The sequence below is a fragment of the Procambarus clarkii genome, chromosome 62 (genome assembly GCF_040958095.1).
Source record: "Procambarus clarkii isolate CNS0578487 chromosome 62, FALCON_Pclarkii_2.0, whole genome shotgun sequence".
Classification (NCBI taxonomy): Eukaryota; Metazoa; Arthropoda; class Malacostraca; order Decapoda; family Cambaridae; genus Procambarus; species Procambarus clarkii.
Window position 1 is genome coordinate 19,555,188 of NC_091211.1, and position 24,238 is coordinate 19,579,425.

The 24,238-nt window shown below is 39.6% G+C and overlaps 1 long non-coding RNA gene across 3 annotated transcripts in view; it reads left to right on the forward strand.

The window, feature by feature from the left end:
- The window catches only part of LOC123766481 (uncharacterized), a 131,004-nt gene that overhangs the window by 104,808 nt on the left and 1,958 nt on the right, over positions 1-24,238 (forward strand). For 2 of the 3 annotated variants that reach the window (XR_011223524.1, XR_011223522.1), the window contains exons 4-6: positions 12,167-14,105; positions 16,987-17,150; positions 18,397-18,495. This is a non-coding gene — a long non-coding RNA (uncharacterized lncRNA). The remainder of the gene's footprint in view (positions 1-12,166; positions 14,106-16,986; positions 17,151-18,396; positions 18,496-24,238) is intronic. The other variant, XR_011223523.1, reaches the window with a different exon arrangement.

Sequence of the window (24,238 nt, forward strand, 5' to 3'; positions counted from 1 at the left end):
TTATTTCTTGTATGAATCTCTGTAAGTGCATTTGCCGAGGCAGCAATACATATTCGGTACTATATGTACAATATGTATGTACTCTATCATACAATCATAATACAGTACTTAGGGAAATTACCAATTTAAACTTGCATTAGCACATTCCTAAATTTCAAAATATAGTATTACAAGCAAGAATTTCACAAGTAAGAATGTTACACGAAAAGGCCGTGTACTTATGTTTTTGATGTACAGGTTCAGATTAACTGTTGTGTGTAATTGTAAATTATAAGTTTCCACTGTTAAAAAGATCTGTTGAAGAACCTGCTTAGGTATTCATTATGTAGAATGATCTGTGGTATGTTTATATACAATTTTATATGTGAAACATGTATGACAGTTACATAAATGATAATGGCATAGTTAATCATACTGTATATGCCTGTACTCCGATACTTCAAAAACATGAAATCGACTTGATAATGGTCCAGGACGAACCGAAATGTCGTCGTCTCTGCATATTTTCATATGCAAACTCATCGTCTGCATATGAAAATATGGTAAGAAAATATTGTGGTAATTGGATGGGAGTAGACACTTGTCTATCTGGATGCCCCAGAAACACACTGCCCACTGTACCATGATGAGCTTAACAGCATCTTGACCAGTTTTCCTGAACTGATTTGGAAGTTGACTAGCTGGTACCTCAAGTTCAGAAGAACTTCTGATTGAGATGCTTTTAAGCTCATCACAATTCAGTGTGTAGTGCTTCTTTCTGGGGAATACAACACATGAGCTCAGTCCCACCTGTTGCCACACTATTTTCTCATGGATAATTCACATTACAGTGATTTCATTCTGTAAGAATTTATTGTGTTCTTTGTTGGAAAAGTATTTAAAATTTTGAACAGGTGCCAATAATGAAAGGTTTTTATTAATAATACTGTAGTATTGAAGAGGCAAAATTATTTTGATGTACAGTGGCACCTCGATTCAACAAACCTCTTTTTGGCGAATCTCCAGTTTCAATGTACACTTTCCAGGCTGGATTTTCTTGCCAGATTTGACGAATAAAATTTTGCTGAAGCGGGGGATGTGCGGTTTGCTTACTAAAGATGTTGAGCCAGAGTTCATACAGGTGGGAATATTGTCCTTCATATAAGAAGTTGAAATTAAAATCATGTTTAATTAAATTAGCCCATAGACCATGGGAAATAATAGAATATGAATGGTAGCTTTCTTAACCATTAACCTCTGCACTGCACACCTGTTTTTGGCATAAATTTCAAGGTGCAGTTCTTAAGGACATATTTTGTTTGTTTTTATAAATGTTTAGATAATGTTAATGTTTCCAGACTCAACCATTTCAAATCAAGAGTGATGAAACATTAAAATATGGCCTAATTAATAACAAAAATCCCACAACCCTCGGTTAAGCACTTAAGTGGTTAAACACGGTTATTGTCATATATTGATTCACAGGGTAATGCAGTTATCATTGTATGGCGATTTAAACCATTATTGTCTGGGTTTTACACGTATGATGCAAATAAGGATATAATAGTTCTCTGTCGATGTAAGGAAGTTTACCATGACCCATGGAAAAAAATCCTGCTAGTGTTTCATAGTTACATTACTGTGAGAATTCACAGTAATACACCATAAGGGTAAGGGAAGTAATACACCTCCAACATATGGAGGTGGTGGAGGCCAAGACCGTCAGTAGTTTCAAAGCGTTATATGACAAAGAGTGCTGGGAAGACGGGACACCACGAGCGTAGCTCTCATCCTGTAACTACACTTAGGTAATTACAGAGTATATTAGAAATTTTGCATTTTTCTGCTGTTTGTTTGATTCACATGTCCCTTAGTAAAATCCTTGGTGAATCTGATTCCTTTAGCATCACTCATCTCTATATCATATTGCTCTCATATTGGCATCGTGAATGGTTCCTATAGCCTTTGGAATACTCTATTATGTGACAGAGTGCTTACTTTGGGCTTGATGCTTTATGATAATTACTGTATTTATTTTTGTTACTTGGCCATGGTGCTATAGGTTGCAGGAGCACAATAGACTTTTGCTGTATTCATAGAGAGCCCAGCCATCTTAAGTCTGCTTGCACAACTCGACCAGCTTGATGCATTAATTTTGGTACTTTCCACCCTACTTTCTCTGGGTCCTATGTTTGATATAAAATAGAACAGTCCATACAGTACTGTGTCTTGGACACAAAGATAACATTACCTTTTCAGGCGAGACATTAACTACATCAACTGGCATTCTTCATTGATGTCCATAAATAATCGCACTGCTCATCAAGCCACCATAACTCGCAAATGATCGACTCATCACCCATTTTGTTTTCACACTCGTCCACCTTAGTTTAGTTATCTGCACCACCTGTTCTCATTATGCTATCCATGGGAATAATACTCTAAAACTCGCTTGCATAAGTGAAACGACTGACTTGTGAGGGTTATCCAAGGGGTTAGGTGAACTGTGGTTACAAATCTTCTGGGGAAGAAAAATTGAGACAGTATGGTGCCCCAATATTACAAATATTGGTGGGGTGGGGCCCCTGTTTTCATGATTTTAATGACAAAACTAAACCCAATTCACTATCTTTCGGATTTCAAACATTAATGTGCACCATCTACTTGGAAATTTAGAGCAAAATTTAAATACAATATAACAAATTGCAATACAGTATACCCTGTTTCCAATAATATAACAATGTTGTAGAAATGTAACATAATATTCTTAAACCCACCCTTTATATTTTGTATAATTATAGGATTTGTTTATATTACAGTACTCTGTACTAAAAATGAATTATCTCACATTAGATATCAAATGTATGATTATTATGAATGTAATAATGCTTATAAACAAATGCTTTACTAATACAGTACAGTATATTAAAGTATTTTAAAGTACCATACAGGGGCTTCTGATGGTTATCCCCTAATTATCTGAATCTCCCGACATGATAAATATAATTCGATGCATTTCTGGCTGCTCATACTGTTCCTTATTAGAGTGGGAAGAATCTTGCCAATCCAGGATTGCAATGGATGTAAATGTAAACAAGTTTATTTTTATGAAAATTTTATTTTTCCATGTTTTTTATATATTTGTAGTAAGTATACACCTTAATAATGATGCCATTAGCACAGTAACTTTTGGGGTATTTGCATTTTCAAGGTTATTTCATGATTTCTATTTTGGAGATTATCTCATAATACTGGACTGTACAATACTACACTGTGAGATGTGCTGGCATAGGCAACCAGGGATGCATTCCTTGATTACCATAATTCAATCAAAATGTATACATTATACTGTATAGTAGTCATAGCTTCTTTGTAGTCCCACCCAGTGGGTCGTTCTCCCATTGTATATCAACTTTTCAAGGAGCCAATGGAATTTTGTTTGTAAATGTTTTGTCATTTTACATAAAATACTGTGGAAGTGCGGTGTATTTACTAACATATTTGTGGCTGTGTGTTACTAGTGATGAGGGCCATAAATCTTACAGTTGCCTGTATGCATGCCTTCCAAACTTAATTATGAAGAATCAGTGTCTTATGGTTTTAAAAATCCATCCATTACTGGTATATTAATAAATTTATCAGATAGTGATGAATGACAATGTTAATCAGAAGATATTTTATTATCAATGGAATGTTAACTTTGTAAAAAAAAATGCCTGTTCTTTTATTTTTAAAGTAGTGGGTTTATTGTACTGTACAGTATTTCATTTAGTGTATTTTTTATTCTTATATATTATAAAGGTGGTTCACTGGAGCTTCATGAGAACTGTAGTAATATTGTTAATGTTATAACATTGTTGATCTTTATATTTTGAATGACTCTTCAAAGCTATGTCTTAGAATCAGTTCTGAAATTCTGAGAAAAAGCACACAATATGAAAGAAAGGTGTCGGATTAGATGATGAAGCTCTTAAATTTTCTAGCTACTGTACTTTGTTATACAGTATGTGTAAATAAGCAAGAAAATATTTTTTTCAATTAATGGATTAGATAAACAAACTTAGTTCAGTATGGAAGTGTCTTCCAGAAACTACAGTACTAAGAAAGTCTCATTGTTAGATTTTTCTTTTTAGAATCTTTGTTAAGCATTAATACATTGGTTTAAATAATTTAATATTCTTACTTTAAATTAAAATATAATTTTCCTAAAACAAGTATAATTATCCAGTTCTGCATTAAACATGTTTTATTCAAACAATTCCACAAGGACCGTGACGAGAGTTCGAACCTACGTACGGGATGTACGAAATCTCTCACTATTGTGATTTCTGTGTGTTTTATTCTGTCATCATCACCAGCTTATATTCACTACTAATTGAAGGTCTTGTATATTTTCACTTTTCCCTTTATTTCATTTTCTGCATGTTTGAATGTCTATATATAGCCTTCCTCATGTCAGTCCTGGGCTCAAACTCGTGCTTGGTACCAGTTTGGATCATTGGCAATACAATGATCCAAACAATCACAATCACAGTGACAATCACAAATGCCAATTCTTGGTTCAGACAGCTATCTGCTTCTGCCTGCCTTCACTATGTCACTTTTAGTATTAAGTTCTGGAAAGAGCAGCACTGCTATAATAACTTTTAGTGTACAAAATGTGTAAACAAATCTGAGAAGTGTTTTTTGTTACACCTGGTGGCCAAATGTTGTTCAGGATTATTTCAGTGATGGATCCTGTTTGTCACACAGGATGAAAAATTTCAGACCAAACTTGTGCCACTTTGGTGGTACTGTACATACATCCTTTGAACAGTACGAGACTTATCAACAGTAATGTTCTGCATCAGTATATAAAAAACTTGTATTTGTCCAGGTCCATCAAGATGTTCCTCATTGTCTGCAGTCTGTTGCTTTCATTAGTTGTCATTATCCTCAAAGTGAATGCATCCGAGGAGCATAAATCCATCACATGACTAACTTTCTGAATATGGGAGGTCAGGATAACGGCACCTTTGTTCCAATAATTATCAATACTGTAACATGTTTCTTTGCATTTGTAATCAACATTGAAAGAATAGGAATGCACTGTATGCAGTTTATTCACATTTCTCTCCATCACTGTGCAAGAGAATGAGGAAAGTCCTCAGATTCCATTCCTGTTGCTGCCTATTTTTGTCTCCCTCACAAGGCATTCATCATCAAAATAACCCATGCAATACTTAATCTCACTCATTTCATCAACAACAAAGTTGTTAGTCACACCTGCATTTGTATAATGGACCTGAGGTATATTTAGTATAAAACCCTTATGACTAATCATTAAGTGTCATCCATGGTGGATGGTGCAGCAAGCCCACTACAAACAACCACAAGGGCTAGCACACATGCCTGCTATGACTGCCAGCAACAGCACATGCTTAAACAACTAGATCGGTAACTTCAGCAAGAGTTTCACAGCCACAAACGTGTGAATATGTAGGAAATGTCACAATTTGTCATCCATGAGACACCACACAAACCTTGGGGAGGAGCTGGTGATGTAAATTGTCACCACTACTAACCATGCTGTGGCTAGGATCTTCCTCACCGCTCTCACCAGCCACACTAGTGTCACAGTCACCATTATCAGGGTCACTCCATAATGAGATACGCTTATCAGATACCCTCTACTGTGATGTCAGTGGTGTTTCAGCATTCACCAGTGAATTCTTTTATGTGGTGGCACATCCCACTCCCCTCCCTGCCATGGTGTGGTCTCTCACACTCACTTGTCTTGCTCTTGTCTGTTTCTGGTTAAAATTCTGGTTCACTACTATATAAACATCACTGAGGAATTAATATTACCATAAAACTTTGGCAATCTTGCATGAGATCAGGAAAACTGATGTGGGTGAATGTGCATGACACCAGATTTGAAAGACAGTACATCAGACTTCATAGTTTATTCAAGAATGCTGTCCTGCAAGGATTGCCATGCCATGCCCAATTTTCTAAAAGATAAGTCTCTAGAGACCTCTAGAGGTGAATGATATCCTCATAGAACAGGTGGAACATTCAAATACTGAAGGATAGCAAAAATCACCTCAAAGCAATTGGAAGAATGTGTCGGATTGCCAGGGCGGTGATTAGAGCTGGGTGAGTGTTAACAATCATTTTGTGGCAATTATGCTTTAGCCCCTGATTAACGTACCATTGTAATGTCCATTGCTCCTTCTGGTTCTGGGATATGTTCCTGTAACTGCTGTCCTTAAACCATGTTCTGTCTTTTTTTTTTTTTTTTTTTTTTTTTACACCTCTTCCCAACATCTCTCACAATCTAAAACTATGTAGGGGTCTTATTTATGAAATGCCTCTTTCCCAATCTGTTATGACGTGTTCTAGGCACAAGAGAAGTTTTTTGTGTCAAAAATAAGAAACCTACTAATTCAGTCCTAACCTGTACCCACCCTTACAGAAAGGCCCCATGTTGTCTGTTCCTACACACTCAATTTCATGAGCTCCCTTGACCTTTGACATTCCTCCTTCCAAAATCAATTTGGATTACTCATCTCGTGTAATATCCTTTGTTGGCCCTTAAAGGGCAGTTATCATCCCATGCTAATCCTTAGGGCACTGTAGTAATCATATGGAATGTTTTGTGCACATGAATGGAGGTGCCTTTGATGATAGCTGCACTTACAGTTAAACTTTGCTATGCAAAAGGATCTAGTTTTTCAAATTATATACTGTATATAGGATTTCAATTAGCCACAGTATCCTTCTCATAACTACAAATTTATACTGTACAGTATTTAAAAATGAGTATCATTCGGTGAATTTTAAGCTAATTTCCTTGTGCTGTATCTCTTGATACAAAAGTATTCTCATGTGCATTTGGCCACTAGCAAATGCTTCATGTACTTATTCTGGAGAGTTTACAGTAACATCTTTTTGAAATACTACAATTCTTTTAATGGTCTTCCTAATAATGCTGCCATTTTAATTTCCAGGATTTTGTTATTTTTCTCTTGACATTTCACTGCTGTTTGTATATTCCTCTGTAAATGACATACTGTACTATTTCTGTACCTACCTCCTATTTGACAATTTTCCTTTCATGATTTTTAAATTCTAGATATTTTACTAGAAAACATATTCTTGTGAGTGTCTTTTAGAACATTTACTTTTTTATTGTTCTTATTGATATTATATTTTGGTACATAGACCAGCATGCTTAAACCAATTATCTGGGAGGGCTCCTTTCTGTACTTCTGTAGGCAACCCACCTGGAGTCCTCCAAATACAGATATCACACAAAGTTCTATTGAATCACAAGCACCTACTGAAGACCAGTAACAAAATCTTGCTCCCTCAATAGAGACTAGGAAATTCTGGGAGTACTAGACTACCACAACAACCACATCCACTAGACTACCACAACAACCACATCCACTAGACTACCACAACAATCTTCCTGGTGATTTTCCTCACCAGGAAGATAGAAGGTAACAAATCGAACAACTTCTTGGACACCTTTTGCAATCCTGATTCGAACTACAATATACTGTACAGTATACACATTGTTAGCGTCACACCCTTACCACCAGATGGCAGACCTGGCAAACCCAAGGGTTTGAGGCAGCTAGCCCAGTCATTCACATACCTGGTGTGCCCCATGGTGCAGGTCCTCTTGGTTCTTCTGGGCTTTACTTTTCAACTAAGTGTTCACCATTTCTTGGTTTCTATCGTGTGCATGGGTGTTCTTGTGCATATTTTTTGTTTTTGTTTGCAAACTTATTGTGTGCCTTGATCATTTATTTACATTGAATGCATGTGGCTTGAGTTGCATTCTGTGGAGATCACCAACATTGTCCCTGCTTTCAATCAAGCTTATCTTCCCTTGAAAAGGTTGTCAAGTCTGCCCTTGGGGTTTAACTCTTCTTGAAGGGTTCTGCCCAAGTGGTGAATGTGCTCTGATTTTCTGCCGGTCTTTGTGGTTGAGGATAGCAGCTTGCATGTTTTGGAGTGCCCCTGTGGGTGCAATTATTCAAGTGGTAACTTATGCCATCCCTCTGCATTTTCCCACGCAGTGGGTATCCAGCTGACCTGTTAAGTATTAGGGGCCGGGGAATTCCATGCAGTTTTCATCTAGCAAGGCTCAACATGTTCTCCACCATAGTCTGGTGCCATTTTTGTTTCTGTGGCTTTTTTTTCCAGGTGTTTCTTAACCTTGAATATGTTGATCCTTGAGCACCCATCTGTCTGAATTTACCCCTCCTGGATTGATAGGTTATTTTTCCCAGTTTTGTGTGCTTCTCTCTTTATGGCTTTTGGCTGAGCTGAATTGTTTGAAAAGCAGTTTGGCAGCTTTGTTGCTGCTGGGCTTGCCTGTGCCTGTTATTGGCAGCCCTCCTTGAGCTCTGGGATCCCCCAGTCTTTGTCCTGCTTTTCAGCATTAGGTCCTGTGTCCTTTGTTTACCAGTGGTGCTCTGCCTTGTCGGTTGTTTTTGGGCGGCTAAAATCTTCCCCCAACTCCTTTGGTGGTTGTGCCCCTCCAGTGCAATTCCCAAGGCCATTTTTCCAAGCTTTGGGATTTTGCAGGATCTTTAAGGATTGCTCCTTCTGAGCCCGGATTGGAGATAGTTAAGCCTGTGTTCCCCTAGGGCTTTACTTCATCTTTAGCAGTTTGGGCCATTGCTGTTGTTCAGAGTGCTCTTGTTGGTGTGCCTTTGTTTTCAGGCGTTGGGCAAGGTTCTTGGTACTGCCCCTAGATCCCCTAGATCCTTTTCTTTTTCTGCTGGGCTGTTTTTATGGTGAAATAGCTCGAAGATACAGAGGGAAACACTTCCAGAAATTGTGTTGAGTCATGGAACACCCCTTTCTGTATTGCCCATTCCCACCCTTCTCTTCCCATAGTGTTTGGGGGATTTTTACCTGCACTATGTTAAAAACCAGGGTATCTGCTTCAGATCTCAGGGTTACCAGGCGTGCCATCCGGTGGCAAGGGTGTTGGGCTAACTAGCAGTTGGACTAGGACAATAAATGTGTACACATAGCGCATTAGGATTGCAAAGGTCCAAGCAGGTACTTTATTTTTAAATCTAACTTTCAGGCATTTTTCCTCATTGTTTACTGTGGTTGTCTAATATCTGCAGACTTTTCTTGTTTCTATTTAGTGGGTCAGATTTTGGTAAAATGATTATGAACGTGATTCGATAAGGTGTAGTTTGGTACCCGAGTTTGGAGGCTTTCAGGTTGGCAGTTAGGGGCAACTTGGTCCATAGCCAGGCTTGTTAAAAGTGGCAACCATTCAATAAGCATTCATCAATTTTAATGTACAGTACTGTGTATTGAAAATATAGTAGGTCTGTTCTTGTATATAGATTAATATTATAAATTTAAGGTCAGTGTATAGTTAGGTAGGTTTGGGTTCTGTTCATGATTGTTTATATTTCAAGTACTGTACACGGGTGAAGCATTTGCAGATACGATTTGAAGAGGTCATTAGTGAAGCACTGTTCGAGAAATGTTAGAACACTACACTCAACTGATGACGTTCAAACTCAAATGCATTTGGCAGCTAAGGGAGATGTTTTGCAATTTTTTTACCCTTCCACTTCCCTTTCTCTTTCCTCCACCGGGGTCCAACACATCGGTGACCCTCAGTTTCTCAATTCTGAAATTTCTTTTATTTAAGTCTATCACCTTAGATACCACTTACATTTTATCAACTGTGCCTATTCTTACACTAAACAAATTTCTTTCATCCCAAACCTGTTTCCAACATCAGTAACACTGCTGTACCTTCCCTTCATATCCAAAATAAAAAACCTCACTAATGCACTTTGTCCTTTTGATGTAAAACTCACCTTTCGACAAGCTGAAACTTCGTAGTAATCTGGTTCACACTGCTGCTCCTGTTTCCAATGCTGCTGGTGTTAACTCTTATTTCCTGTTTGTCTTGTCCTCTCCAATACTTTGGAGAAACTGGCTGTACACTGAATGAGACTTGAACACACTTGTGAATTCTGTAAACACAATACTCTGTCATGTTAGGGACTATTTTAGAAGAACATCAGTCTACAGGAATAATCTTTCCTGCCTCTGTTCTTCACAGCTGCCGTCTTGTCAAATCAGCCGATACACGTGCCCAACATCAACCTTGGTCCTTGCTCTGTTGCTGCCGACTCTTCCCTTTTCACAGTACTGTATATATTCGAACCCCAGTTGGAAACAGACCCAACTATAGGATGGGTTAACCCAAGTATCGCGCTTCCAAAAGGGTCGCCCAAGTTGGAAAAGACGAACGCTGAAAGAATATTGTTGAAAACATCTTGATAACTGATTAAACCAAAATTATTTATTAGTCAGAAGAAAGACAGAAACGCGATCTATATGTAAAACCTCTACCAGACAAATATTTTAAGTAAAACCGAAGATATTTGTAGTTGTATAAAAGTGGCAGTTTTCATCGCTCGTCAAACTCGAAAACCGCAGCATTCATCTCAGAACCATGCCTATTTCACGCAGATTCCTTAATAAACGTAAGAGTTTTATATGTCACAAGAAAGACAGATATATAAGCTTCGTTCTAAATACCTTACCATGGGCATATTTAAATTTAAAGCGAAGATACGTGTACTTTTATAATAGCCGAGCTCCGACTCCGGACAGATCGATCGACGGAGCAACTCTCTCTCAGAACAATGCTTATTTCACGTAAATTTGTAAATAATCGTAAATTTTTTATATGCCTCAAGAAAGATAGGAATATAAGGCTCATTTTAAACACTTTATCATAGACATAATTAAAGTTCTAATGAAGATTCATGTATTTTAATAATCGCCGAGCTCCGACCCCCACATAGACTGAGCGACAGAGCAACTCTCTCAGAAAAATGTTTATTTTACGTAAATTCGTTAATAAACACAAATGTTTTACACGTCTTAAGAAAGATAGAAATATAAGCTTTATTTAAATACATTACATCAGACATTTAAAGCTCAAGTGAAGATATATATGTTTTTATAGTGGCGTTCAGTAGCTTTTCGGTCATGGAGTGCAGACGCCTACGCACTTGCCAATATGTTGTGTAATTAACAAAGATACGCTAATAAAGCCTAAAATATTACATGCCTCCAGAAAGACAGAGCTATAATCGTTATTGTGAGTGCATCAAAGGAAATATATCATGTTGGAGACCAATGATATAGCAATTTTAATTTAAGTTTCGAGTCCCGCCCGGTCGAGAGAGATGGGGCGACTCTCGCCACATCTATTGGAGATTCTGTCCACTAAAGACCCAAAGCTACTCAAACCTTCCTAGCATTACGTAAGCAATGAAGTTATATGGTATATTTACTCACTATAATGTGGATGCTGGATGCAGAAAATGAGAAAACATAATTTTACTCTGAAAAAATATCATTTCATAACAAAATAAGATGTAAATATGTAATATCAAAGGAAGTCGATGGTCCAAGCAACAATATCGTGGAGCGACTTATCCAAGATATATTGCTCTCTGGAAAGTGTTTGCTGGCATATCAACCTTCTGTACACAGTGATCCAGTTGTCGAACTTCTCTGCTCAAATTATCGCAAATTTAATTTATGATGTTAACAAGTAGAATGCGTATTTTTAATCAAATCTAACGATATTACCAAGTAGAATGCGTATTTTTAATCAAATCTAACATAACTAGCCAGAAAACGTTAAAGATTATTTAAAAATACATGGTTGGAAGTTAAATCAACTCCATAGAACAATATTTTTGTTATAGATACTAATCGTTATTTGTTGGTATGCGTTCGCTACTTAAACTATCATGTACTGTATTTATGTAAAATCTCCCTGTTTCTTCGGACATGGAACACGGAACCTTACACGCTCTCTGATTTACTGTTTAATAGAGATTCACAAATAAGCTTATGATTGTATACGTTATCAAAAAGGCAGTGACAAAGTCAATTTTGCATTTTAATTACAGAGATTAGATCTTAGTGAGATAGGAAAGATATTCATATTTCAAAGAAGGATTTTTGAACCATCGCTCTCCCTATCGATAGAAACTAACTTTTTTTTTGTTATTATTAACAAGCTTAGGTATACACAGTAATGTGCTGCTACCCTATTCTATATGAAAGATTACACAGTGTATATCAAAAACTAGCTATAAGTTCATTAAATATTCCCATCTCACAGGATGGTTAGTTATACATGGAATCAGGGGATAAAATACCAGCCTCAATAAAAAAAAATCAACTGTGACTAACAAGAACACCACTTACGGGCTATTCATGCCCGTGCTACCTTTTGGGTGGCTTAATCCTCATCAATCAATCACAAGAAACAAGGGATACATCTCCCGTCACGCAGGGTCCAGTCGCACCTCCACAGATCTCCAGTATCATCTATTGATACTGTTAATGGTTCAAGAGGACTACCACTTACGGGCCTACCTCAAGGTAACAATCAGGTGAGAACATAAAATATAAGGCTGATCTATTAGCCTCCGTTAGCAAAATCCGGGTACAGCATAAGAATATCTTCCAATATTCCTAAGTGTATGAAGTAATTACAGAGTTCAAAGTACCTTATACCATTTGGTCTGAAGTCACTTATAACAGGGCAATCACAGATATAGTGTTGGTGAGTATGTCCCAGCTCTTGTTCACATAGTTTACAATTGGAATATTCACCATTGGGGGCTATTCATTACCTGCAGCCACCTGCGATACATATCGATATCCTAGCCTAATTCTGGCAATTACAATGTCACACTGTCATTGTGACACTAGTGGAAGTTTTATGCTGTCCGTTCATATAATTCTCGATTCTAAACATGTTTACTTAGTTTAGTTCATTAATTATGCACCCCATATATCATCTTGTGGGCGGTAGTGGAAAAGGTTACAGAGGCACATAAACATGTCATAGCTCTTTATACTCTTGCTTTCTGGCTTTTGTGTGTCAGTGACTGCTCTTCTGTCTTCCCTAATTTCCTAAAATATTGCGGCTTTGACAGAAGAGATTGGAATGCCCATATCCCACTCAACTTCAGGCTTATCACATTCAGTTTTAGCTGCCTTGTTTGTGTCATCATGCTGGACAACACCTATATGAGAAGGTATCCATACAAATGAGACTTTGAAACTCCTACTGTTTGCAATAATAATGTTGTTTATAATGGAAGTTACAACTACAACCTTTTGAAGATCAATGCTAATTTTATCTAGATAATGTAATAAACAAAAGTTTTCTATGTCAACAGAAAGGCAGAAATATAAGCTACACTTTAAATACTTGTCATAAATATAACTGAAGTGAAAGCGAAGATATATGCATTTGTTACTGTACAGTTTCTTGATGGCTTGCTCTAAGAGTGTGAAGCCCTTCACACCAGCCTATAAATTGTGTAATTTATTTCCATATATGCTAATTAACCTTAAAATCTATATGTCAGAAGGCAGAAAGATGTAGACGTTAATGTGACAACATTTCAAGAAATATCTCTCTCTTTAAAGTTAAATAATACAATCCTATCGCCGGTGTCCGGACACATGAAAGCTACTTAGGTATCAGTGGCCAGCCAGGTGGAGATCACAGGCTGTACAATACTGATAAATTATGTAATTCACAGAGATACGTTGATAAATATTAATATTTTATATTTTATTAAAAATACAGATATATACTTTGTTTCATACGTTAAATGTAACAATATTTCAGTATATATTATATAAGCATAGTATATATAATTCAGTATATACAATATATAATAAGAGTGTCAGACCACGGAGGAAGAATTGAAACAGGAATTTCCATTAGTACTTTCTTATATTAATACATCTTCAGAGCGAACCATTCCTTCTGAAGATGTATTAATATACGAAAGTACTTAGAGCATTCTATTGTGGTTTTAATATTGAACAATTATACATATACGAAACAGACAAATCTGGTGTCCGAAATAGTAAAAATATTAGTGTGCGATGTGATCAATGTAAGGGGGATATTGGGTGTGCCTCGTATCCCCTACAACAACAAGAAGTTCGAGAGCGATGAGGCCGCCACCTACTAGCTTCAGGATGTCGTCGAATCTAAATCAACAATATACTACCGCCGCTACTTTCTCGGAAATGTAAGTACCTACCGCTTTACTTCTCTCACCCTGCCTAGCCTGGCCTGGCCTGACCTGGCCTAGCCAGACCTGACCAGACCTGACCTGGCCTAGCCTAGTCTGACCTGGCCTAGTCTGACCTGACCTGGCCTAGCCTTACCCAACACTAATCACCACACGTGACAGCCCAAACGAATCGCAAATAAGTACACGTAACAAGTCATATGCCCGGACACTCTTTCACCTTGGGGACTGAGTGGTAACTATTGTATAGAAGAGCCGGCTCCCTGAGAGTGGTAAGAGGGCGTGATAAGAGGCTAACGTGTGGTCTTGAAGGAAGTCGATAAAGCAGAAAATTTTCAAAAGGAAGGGCAGCATAACGAGCAGACAGGAATGGACAGACAGTCAGTTATCCCATAATGTGTAATACGCCCTGCACAGCATGGGTGGAGTGGGGGGGGGGGGGGTTGTAGCAGGGCACAGTATGGTGATGGTGCGGGTGAAGTACACACCCACTGAATTCCTGCCATCAATAATTGTTTTCATAACCATTAGAACAATGGCATCCCTCCAGCCACCATCCTTCCACTGACCCCCTCCTCTGGTCCTCCACCTCAGACAATAACCCCCCACACCCCCTCTCCCTTCCAGACATCAGCATGTCAAAATCAGTACCATAATGTGTTTAAACTATTTAAACTAAGTCATTGTGTATCTCAAGGTATCTTAATTCATTTGAAAGTGTACATGTGCATTCGTTCATATACTCGCCTAATTGTGCTTGCTGGGGTTGAGCTCTGGCTCTTTAGTTCCACCTCTCAACCGTCAATCAACAGGTGTACAGGTTTCTGAGCCTATTGGGCTCTATCATATCTACACTTGAACCTGTGTATGGAGTCAGCCTCCACCACATCACTTACTAATGCATTCCATTAGATATAATCATATATGATTACACATAATCATAATCATTCTTTACACATAATCATATATGTGTACGTCAACGTATACATACATGCGTATATATACCTCATATTAAAATACTGATAAACGAATGACCATGAACAAATTAATTTATAATTGTAGCATTATATATAATTTTAATAGACTAATTACGTGTTTATACATTTGAATGGTCCAGACAGGTGGCCAGCCTTGGACATATACACTTCTGGTAGGCACAATGACCTCATGTTGGACCCTTGATAGATTATGTGAGAGAGAGAGAGAGAGCTGGGGCAGGGAGGTGCGTGCCCCAGGGAGATAATCCATGCCCCGCCTCGAGGTCAGTTCTCGAGTCACACCAAGAATAACAATCGAGCAAGTTGTCCTGACCAGGATGTGGCATATTAGGGAGGGTTGAGGAATAGGAAGCCTGTCTGATAGGGCTCTTGGCAAGCAGCTCTCCCTCAGTCTACCTATCTATATGGAAGAAATGTATCTAGGCCCTCCTCCCCCCTGCCTATTCTCTCTCCCCCACCTTTCTTCCTTCATTTCCTCCCTCCTTCCCTCCCCCTCACTGGTGAGAGAGTAGGAGTGTGAGAGTAGTTAGAGAACTCGTAGTTCTCACGCTCGTGAAATTGTCTGCGACCCTGGAGGAGTAGAGCGGAGGGGGGGTGAAAGTAGGTGACGATGGAGGAGTAGAGGGGAGCATTATATGCAGTGAACGTAGGTGTCTATGGAAGAGTACATCATAGAGGAGGGTGAAAGGAAGGTGACGATGGAGGAGGAGAAGGGAGGGGGTGTAAAGGTAGGTGATGATGGAGGAGTAGAGGGGAGGAGGGGGGCAAAGGTAGGTGTCTATGGAAGAGTACATCATAGAGGGGGGTGAAGGTAGGTGGCGATGGAGTAGAGCAAAAGGGGTGGGGGTTGAAAGTAATCCTGAGTTTAATTTTTTAGTTATATATAGTGACACCTCGGATTACGAATGAATATTTATGAACTTTTCGGGTTACGAGCCTAATTTCTTCGAAAAATTTGAATCGGGTTACAAACTTTGCCTCGGGAAAGGAGTTTGTTGATATACTGTACGTATGGGCTGACCTAGCGCGTGGTGGCATGGTGATCGCACCTTAGTTTACCAGTGTCTCCTGCCTAGTAACTATCACGCCTGAATTCTTTATAAAGCATTACATTTGTTTTGGGATTTTTGGCTATTTGAACATAAAATTTGTTATTATATATCTTGCCATGAGTCCCAAGAAAGCCAGTGGTAAGGTTCAAGCCAAGAAAACACATGTGAGAATGACCATAGAGGAAAAACAAGAGAGCATTCATAAACGTCAAAACGGTGCACAGGTTGTTGAACTAGCTAGGCAGTACAACAAACCTATGTCAACAATATGCACTATACTTGCTAAGAAAAAGGACATTATGAGCGTTAAAGTGGCAAAAGGCATATCAACAATCCCGAAACAAAGAACACAAACACATGAGGATGTTGAAAAGTTTTTATTAATTTGGATACACAACAAAGAGTTAGCAGGTGATAGCATTTCAGAGGCCATCATTTGTGAGAAACCAAGGCATTTGCATGAAGACCTTTTAAAGAAAACCCCTGGAACGAGGGGAAAAAAGATGAATCAAGTTTGAAAATGTGAAAAGTTTGTGTGACAATAGAGCCTCGTGGAAAACTTTTGCTGTGGTCATTACCTGGTGGAATGCACCCAGGATGGAGTATCAGGGCTATACATCTTTTAAATCATAAAAGTAATAAACATTTCCCATCAACCTTACAAACCATATTAACCTATTTTCATGTATTTCTCCCATGTGCATTTTAACAAAGTTACTAAATTGCCTTTATCATTCTGTAAAATTTCAATTACAGTATACTGTATATAATTTTGTTAGTATAAATGGACTGAATATTCTGAAATCACTATTAATTTTACAATTTCAGATTCAAAGGTGGTCTGGACACCCAATTTGGTCAGACAGGTGAAGAGAGCATTTAGGATAGTTCGAAGAGATGAAGATGGTCACAATTGTGTTTGAAGAGGCAAACGCCCCCCTTTGCTCCTGACATTATGTTCAGCCTATTGACCCCTGCACACCTAACACAAAGTAGGTTGAAAACTCCTCCTTCATGTCATTGGCTCATTAGCCAGAAACTTAGGGCCCATGCAGGAATATCCCTAAAAAAAAAAAAAGTGGCCCCAACAATGCATCCTCCAAGTCTGGAGGATGAGCAGGAGCATTGTCGAGAAGCAGGCCCTTTAGTGTCAAACTTTTCTCTTGCCGATAATTTTTGATGGCAGGGCAAACCACTCTACATCACAGTTTTTCTGCACGTTATATATTTTTTAAATTCTTGGATTTTCGGAATGATACACGAGCAAGGGTTTAATTTTCAAATCGCCACACAGCACAAGAGTTAGCCTATCCTGACACAAGTTAGCCCAAGTTAGCTTGTGTCCGGGCAGTGACGTCTCCTCTTGGGTAATGTATGTCCTCTTCGGCAATTTTTTCCAGAATAGCCATGTCTCCTCACAATTAAACACTTGTTGTGGAATATATTCATCAATACAGTATCTACAAAATCTTTAAAATCACAAACAAATCTTTCAGCCCCTACTTTGTCTGAGATGGCACCCTCACTATGCCTCACAACACTATGAATACCACGTCTTTTTTCAAAATTTCTCAAACCATCCCCTACTCACCTTAAACTCTTTCGTATCTGCAAAACTCGTTCTAGGGGTTTTCTTTATAAGATCTTGCATGAAGATTTCATTGTTGACCAAACCACACACTGGAAATTGAATAGACGACGACATTTCGATCCGTCCTGGACCATTATAAAGTCGATTGTGATGAGATGAGGGAAGCAAGAGCATTAAGTAGGCAAGAGAGAGAGGTGAGGAGATGGCAAGTATGTACGTATGTACATGAATAAAACATGTACATACTTATACATAACGTGTGTAAATAGTGTAATAAACACAATAACAGTATTTTGGGAGGAGGAATGTTGACGAGTAATGTGTTGGAGGAGGGAGGGAGGACTGGCAGGGTGTGGCAGCTCACTCATGTTTTTTGGGCTCACCATACCAACATAGTGGATCGTTATGGTGAATACATACGTAGATGGGTATATACAATGTGTGTATATAGTATAATAACAGCAAAAACACTGTTTGATTGTAGAATATGTCGCATATATGAGGCCCATAATTTTGAGCATAGCGATGTTCTATACTTTGAATTATATAAATTCCACAAATTACACACTTTTAAATAATATTACAGCAAAAAAAAAGAAGAAATGAATGAGAAACTTCAAAATAATTGCGCAACATTTTATTCGCAGCAACTGCCGTCGCACGGGGTGGCGGGGCCGACAGACCCCCATCGCTCCAACGCTCAGCGCCCATAATTTGCTCAACTTCCCAGCTCCATCGCAGCTAAAGTAAGTCACATACAATATTTTTTGTTTAGTTTCCCCCTGATCAGACTCTGCATTTTAACAATATAAGAAGAGAAAAAAATTTTTTGGAAAGAATTTATTTCTTGTGCACCAGGGTGTTATTTGGAGACAGAGCAGTTCAGTGGTTAACTACTAAAATTTTTTTTCTCCCACACACGCACCCCCCTAGGAAGCAGCCTGTAACAGCTAACTCCCAGATACCTATTTACTGTTAGGTAACAGGGGTCATTCCCTTTTGTACAAAGAATCTGCTAAAACTTTTAGGGCTAATCTTTGACACTCGTTTGTCTTTGTCGCCCCATATTTTTTACGTCCGAGTTGAATGCTCTAAGGCCCTTAACTAACTTTAGGTCATGTCCCATACTTCTTGGGGAGCTAATCGACACTGCTCCTCTCTTTACATTCCTCTCTCGTTCAGTCTAAACTCGATTATGGCCCTGTTTACTCGTCTGCTTCTCCTTCTACCCTTCACCATCTGGACACACTGCATCATACTGGGTTACGGCTCAGCTCTGGTACCTTTCTTTCGACACCTACCCTAAGCCTGTATGTTGAAACTGGCGTCCTGTTTCTACAGGATCGCCATGATCGCTACTGTCTTCTCCACCTTGCACGGTCCTTACAGCACCCTCACTCTTGCTTATGTCATGCCTTGACCTTTACCCATCCTGTGGTTCCTGTTCCCCTTCACCACCTATCTCTTTCTGTACGGTTGTCTCTCTTACAAAATGCTCTTTCAGTTTGTGTTACCAATATTTCCCCTCGTGTCATTCCGTCTTTGCCCCTATGGAGGGGTCCCCGTTCCTAAATTCTGTAAGCCTTGACCCACATGACTAAAACTTTTACCCCTCCTACAGTTCTAAATCACCTTTTCCTTGAACACTTTTCTTCACACTTGCACTCTATTTCCGTCTTCACCAATGGGTCTTAAGTCTGCAGACGGTGTAGGCTACTCTGTTGTTTTTCCTGACTGCACCTTTGTGTCTCCTGCCTCCGGAGACTAGCATCTTCATGGCAGAACTTTATGCTATTCTCTATGCTCTTCATCAACTCTTTTCTCGCTGTGAATCCTCCTCTGTGTTTGTAGTTGACACTTGCAGTGCCCTTATGGCTCTAGAATCCTTTAATCCAGTCCATCCTTTGGTAGTTGAAATTCAACATTGGCTGTTTCTTATCTCCAGTAGGTTTAAGACAGTGGAATTTCGCTGGATTCCCACCCATATTGGTGTGTTCTTAAATGAGCGTGCGGACACTGCCACTAAGGAAGCTATCCGCACCTGTCCCATCTCCCGTAAAGGTATTCCTTATTATGACTTTTACCCAGTTATTCATTTCCCCATTCTTGCCCGTTGTCAGGGTTGTTGGTCTTCTGTTACTGGTAACAAATTGCGTGCTCTTAAGAGTAGTGTGTTCCCGTGGCCTTCCTCCTACTACCGTAACCGGTGGTGGGAAATGGCTCTGGCGAGGTTGTATATTGGTCATACACGTTTAACTCACGGGCACTTAATGGAGCGCTGCCCTGCTTCTTATTGTCCAAACCGTTGTCTCTACATGTCCTGACTTCCAGGACTTACGTGTCTTGCTTCCCGACCATCCCTCACTGTCAATTGGGTCTCGATAAAATTCTTGGTAAATTCAATACCTTTGATATTGTTCGCCGTATGCGTTTTTGTTCTTGTATTGGCGACGTTAGTGATATTTAGCGCACTATGATTATCCCACACATTTGATGGTTTGATAATTACTGTACTGTACAGTACTTTGGTTTGGAATGTATCAAATAAAGTTGTTTCATGTATTCAAATGTGTGAGAAAATCCACTGGGGCTGTGAGATGAAGCGAACCTGTAACAAAGGCATTGCCAGTTGCATACTCTACCACCACTGATGGTAAAAGTCTTACAACTGGATATCTTGTGTGACGGGTTATGGTATCACAGCTATACTGAACCAAGATGGTATGGCTCTCCCTCACATAAATGAAAGAAATGCTGCTATTGGCCTTGCAGTGTGTAAGTTGCAGGTGGAAACAAATGAAAATTATCAAATAAATAATTAAACAATTTACTGAAATAGTAATGAACAAAAATAACACATGACAATACTTGACTATCATGTAATGCAAAGGTGAACAAGTTAGTATGACCTTAAATGCAAAAAATAAACTATAAGCAATGAATAAAAGTATGAAGATATACTGGTGTTCTGAAGACAGCTACCATACCACCATGGCATCAGTCACATGATGTTGGCTGGAAGTGGACGACAGGTTAGAGACACCAAGGTGATCCTAGAGCACTAAGGGAGAGATTACCTCTCCAGGGAGGCAGCGCTCTTTATATAGTCCGGCGGTGATGACTCATCCAGTGTCAACACGAGGTGGACATCTGGTCAACTAGCAAACTGCTCGTTGTGGCTGGCGGTGCCTTTGTGTTGAGCTGTACCACTGTCAGTTGAAGGCGGCTAACTGCTTGTTTGTGGGGACAAACTGCCAGTTAGCAGTGGCGCCCGGCTTGCCTCTGAGTCGTACCAGGCCGTGCCAGGCCCTGGGGGGTATGGAGAGGTGGCAGGACTGATGACTCTTCTGGGCTGGTGTAGATGTATACTTCCAGTGCAGAGGCATTGAAGGTGAAGGGAAAAGGCAGTTCCACTGCTATGCAGGGGATTCACGTGACACTTGTGAAGCCACAGAAAGTCTGGAGGCCCTACTGAAGCCAGTCCAAGTATTAAATAAAACCCCTGAAGTATGCCGGTGAAGGGTAAAGTGAAGGGTGAAGCAAGACCGTATGCCTCAACTTCAGGCACACACAGAAAATCACGTTTTGGTCCCGCCTCTCAACTGTGTATTTGAAGTTGGGGCGTATGGTGTTGAACTGCTTCAGCTTTCATCTGAGTGCTTGTAGGTCTTACGTAAGACGTTGACTCAAGGAGGGGCCTCAAAACTTGCTGTGATTTATGGGGAAATCCGGTTGTAAGACTTTTACAAAGTCAGTAATATACTGTGGTAGAGTATGCAGCTGCCAGTGCCTTGGGCAAGGGTTTACGTCGCCTCACAGCTCCAGTGGATTTTCTGCTTGGTGTATATCAGGTTGTGATTTTGTGTGTGTACCGTATTGTTATAATCGCCGTCTGATAAGTCCTTTCTGGCCTCAAGAGTCATTTTTACCCACCTAGAAAGATTGCAGATGGCCAAAGCAGTTATTTAAGTTAAGAAGGGACAAGTCTTAAACAGAATTTTGCATAATATTTGACTGTAAAGGGGCAAATTGAGGTAGATTGAAAAACAAAATGGTGAACCGGGTAGGCGGTACTCACAATTAGGCGAGTACACTCGGGAACTTTTAAAGTGCAACCAAACATGCTTTAGGCTCTCACAACAAGAGGTGAGTGGTGGTGGCTCAGGTGCTCAGCCAATCAGAGCACCTAAGGAGGGAGGGCAGGAGTGAGAGGGGGGTGGTATGTGGAAGTTTGGTGACAGTTGTGTGTAGTTTGTTCATCTTCATTGTAAGTTTCATGGCTTGGTGTGCATTTCCCTAGTAAATTTAATTAGGGAAAAATTCAGGTGTTTGATTTTTTAAATCAACTTTTTAAATGTTGAGTTGTTAAAGCCTCAAAGTGCATGGAGTTGGTTTGGGAGTATGGCATCCTCATGCTGTTGCGTGCTCGCGTGAGGTAGCAAAGGTGATGTAAAGTTGTGGGGTGTACATGCTTGGGACGTCCTCTCTCGGGATGGCTGGTGTTAGACCTGCGTGTTTGTCGGTTGTTGAAAAGCCGTCATCTTTTGCTGTTGTGGTATTGATTTTACATTGTTCATCTTGTAATTAATACTGTAGTGCGATATCTAGGGCTACCAGTTAAAGGTTTAAAATGTCTAATACAAACAGTTGTCCAATGAGTTTTAATAGGAAATATCATCCACCAAGCACCATTGTACAATTATATTAATTGATAGTATATGGATTGTGCAGAACTGCTTAGAATGATCTTTAACACTTGGCTATATTGGTCATGTCAAATACCTGCACGGTGAATGCTCAAAGACCCTTTCTTTATTCAGTGTTGTCACATACCTCATGGGGGTATGGATAGGCAAACACTCATTCGGTTAAACTTGCCTTGTAGTACTTTCAGAGCTCAGTAATTTGGAATCTGGTTAGCACTTTCCAAATAAATTGACCTTTAAAGTGAATTCCTATTTAGGTTTAAAACATTATACCGAATGAGAAAGTCGGATTATATAGCCGAACACCAGAAATGTTGTTATTCAATTTGGTTGCTTAAAGCACATTCAAGGACTACACATTACATGGCATTCCAGGATTCCTCTATACCTTGCCTTATGCTGTAAACATTGCCACAACCCTGTGTTTTATTGATTTAAATGGCCACAGGGAGGCATACAACACTGCAGATTATGATGTCATTAGTTATCCACTGTGCTGACAAGTGGGCTGACTGATGTTCGTTGACACCTGTATCGTGCTTCAATTTAATCGCCAGGAGATCACCCTCTCACTAGACTCGTCTGTAGGAAGTACAGTATAGTATCTCAAATTACCTTGGATCATAAATAGCATAAGACTTGGGGGTAGGAGAGGGTTGCAGTGTTTGTCATGGCTCTCAGTTGTTCCTGGTATTAGGCAATTTAGTTCTGGAATCATTTTTGTTGGCCAATGTTAAACTTTTTCGAAAGTAGATGTTTTTCTGAAAGGGAAGGGGGGGGGGGGAACCTCTATGCTTGGATAAAGTTATCTTAAGTGAATACTTAGACTTATACAGTAGAATAACTACCTTCTTTTCCTTAGTCAAAAAGGTTGCTTGTTTATTTCTAGGGACTTGTATTTTCTTTTATTTTTAACTGGAGCAACTTTCAGTGAATGATAGATTCTTACTGAAAGGACCTTTACTTCATTGTTGTTGCTTTATGGTCATCTCATTGTGTACAGGGATTCCGCGAAGCTTTTGGGGTTAGTCTTTGACACTCGTTTGTCTTGGTCAGCCCATATCTCTTGCCTCCGAGTTGAATGCTCTAAGGCCCTTAACCTCCTTAAGGTTTTGTCCCATACTTCTTGGGGAGCGGATAGGCGCACGCTCCTCTATTTGCACTCCTCTCTCGTCCTGTCTAAACTCGATTATGGTTGCCCTGCATACTCTTCTGCTTCTCCTTCTACTCTTCGCCGTCTTGATGCTTTGCACCATACTGGGTTGCGTCTCGGCTCTGGTGGCTTTCGTTCGACTCCCGCCCTTAGTTTGTATGTTGACACTGGCTTTCTCTCTCTTCAGGACTGCCGTGATCGCTACTGTCTTCGCTATCTTGCGCGGTCCTTCCAACATCCTTCCTCTCGCCTCTGTCGTGCATTGACTTTTCCTCCTCCTGTGGTTCCTGTTCCTCTTCATTGTCTCCCACTTTCTGTCCAGTTATCTCGCTTACAGGATTCTCTTTCTGTTCATATTTCTAATGTTTCTCCTCGTATTGTTCCTTCATTACCTCCGTGGAGAGTCCCCCTTCCCAAGTTTTCTACGTCCTTGACTTGTATTACTAAAGCCTTTACCCCTCCTACAATTCTGAAAAGCCTCTTCCTTGAGCACTTTTCTTCGCACTCCCACTCTATTTCCATCTTCCCTGATGGGTCTAAGTCTGCGGATGGTGTGGGCTACTCTGTTGTTTTTCCTGACCGTACTTACATGTGTCGCCTCCCTTCGGAGGCTAGCGTCTTTACGGCAGA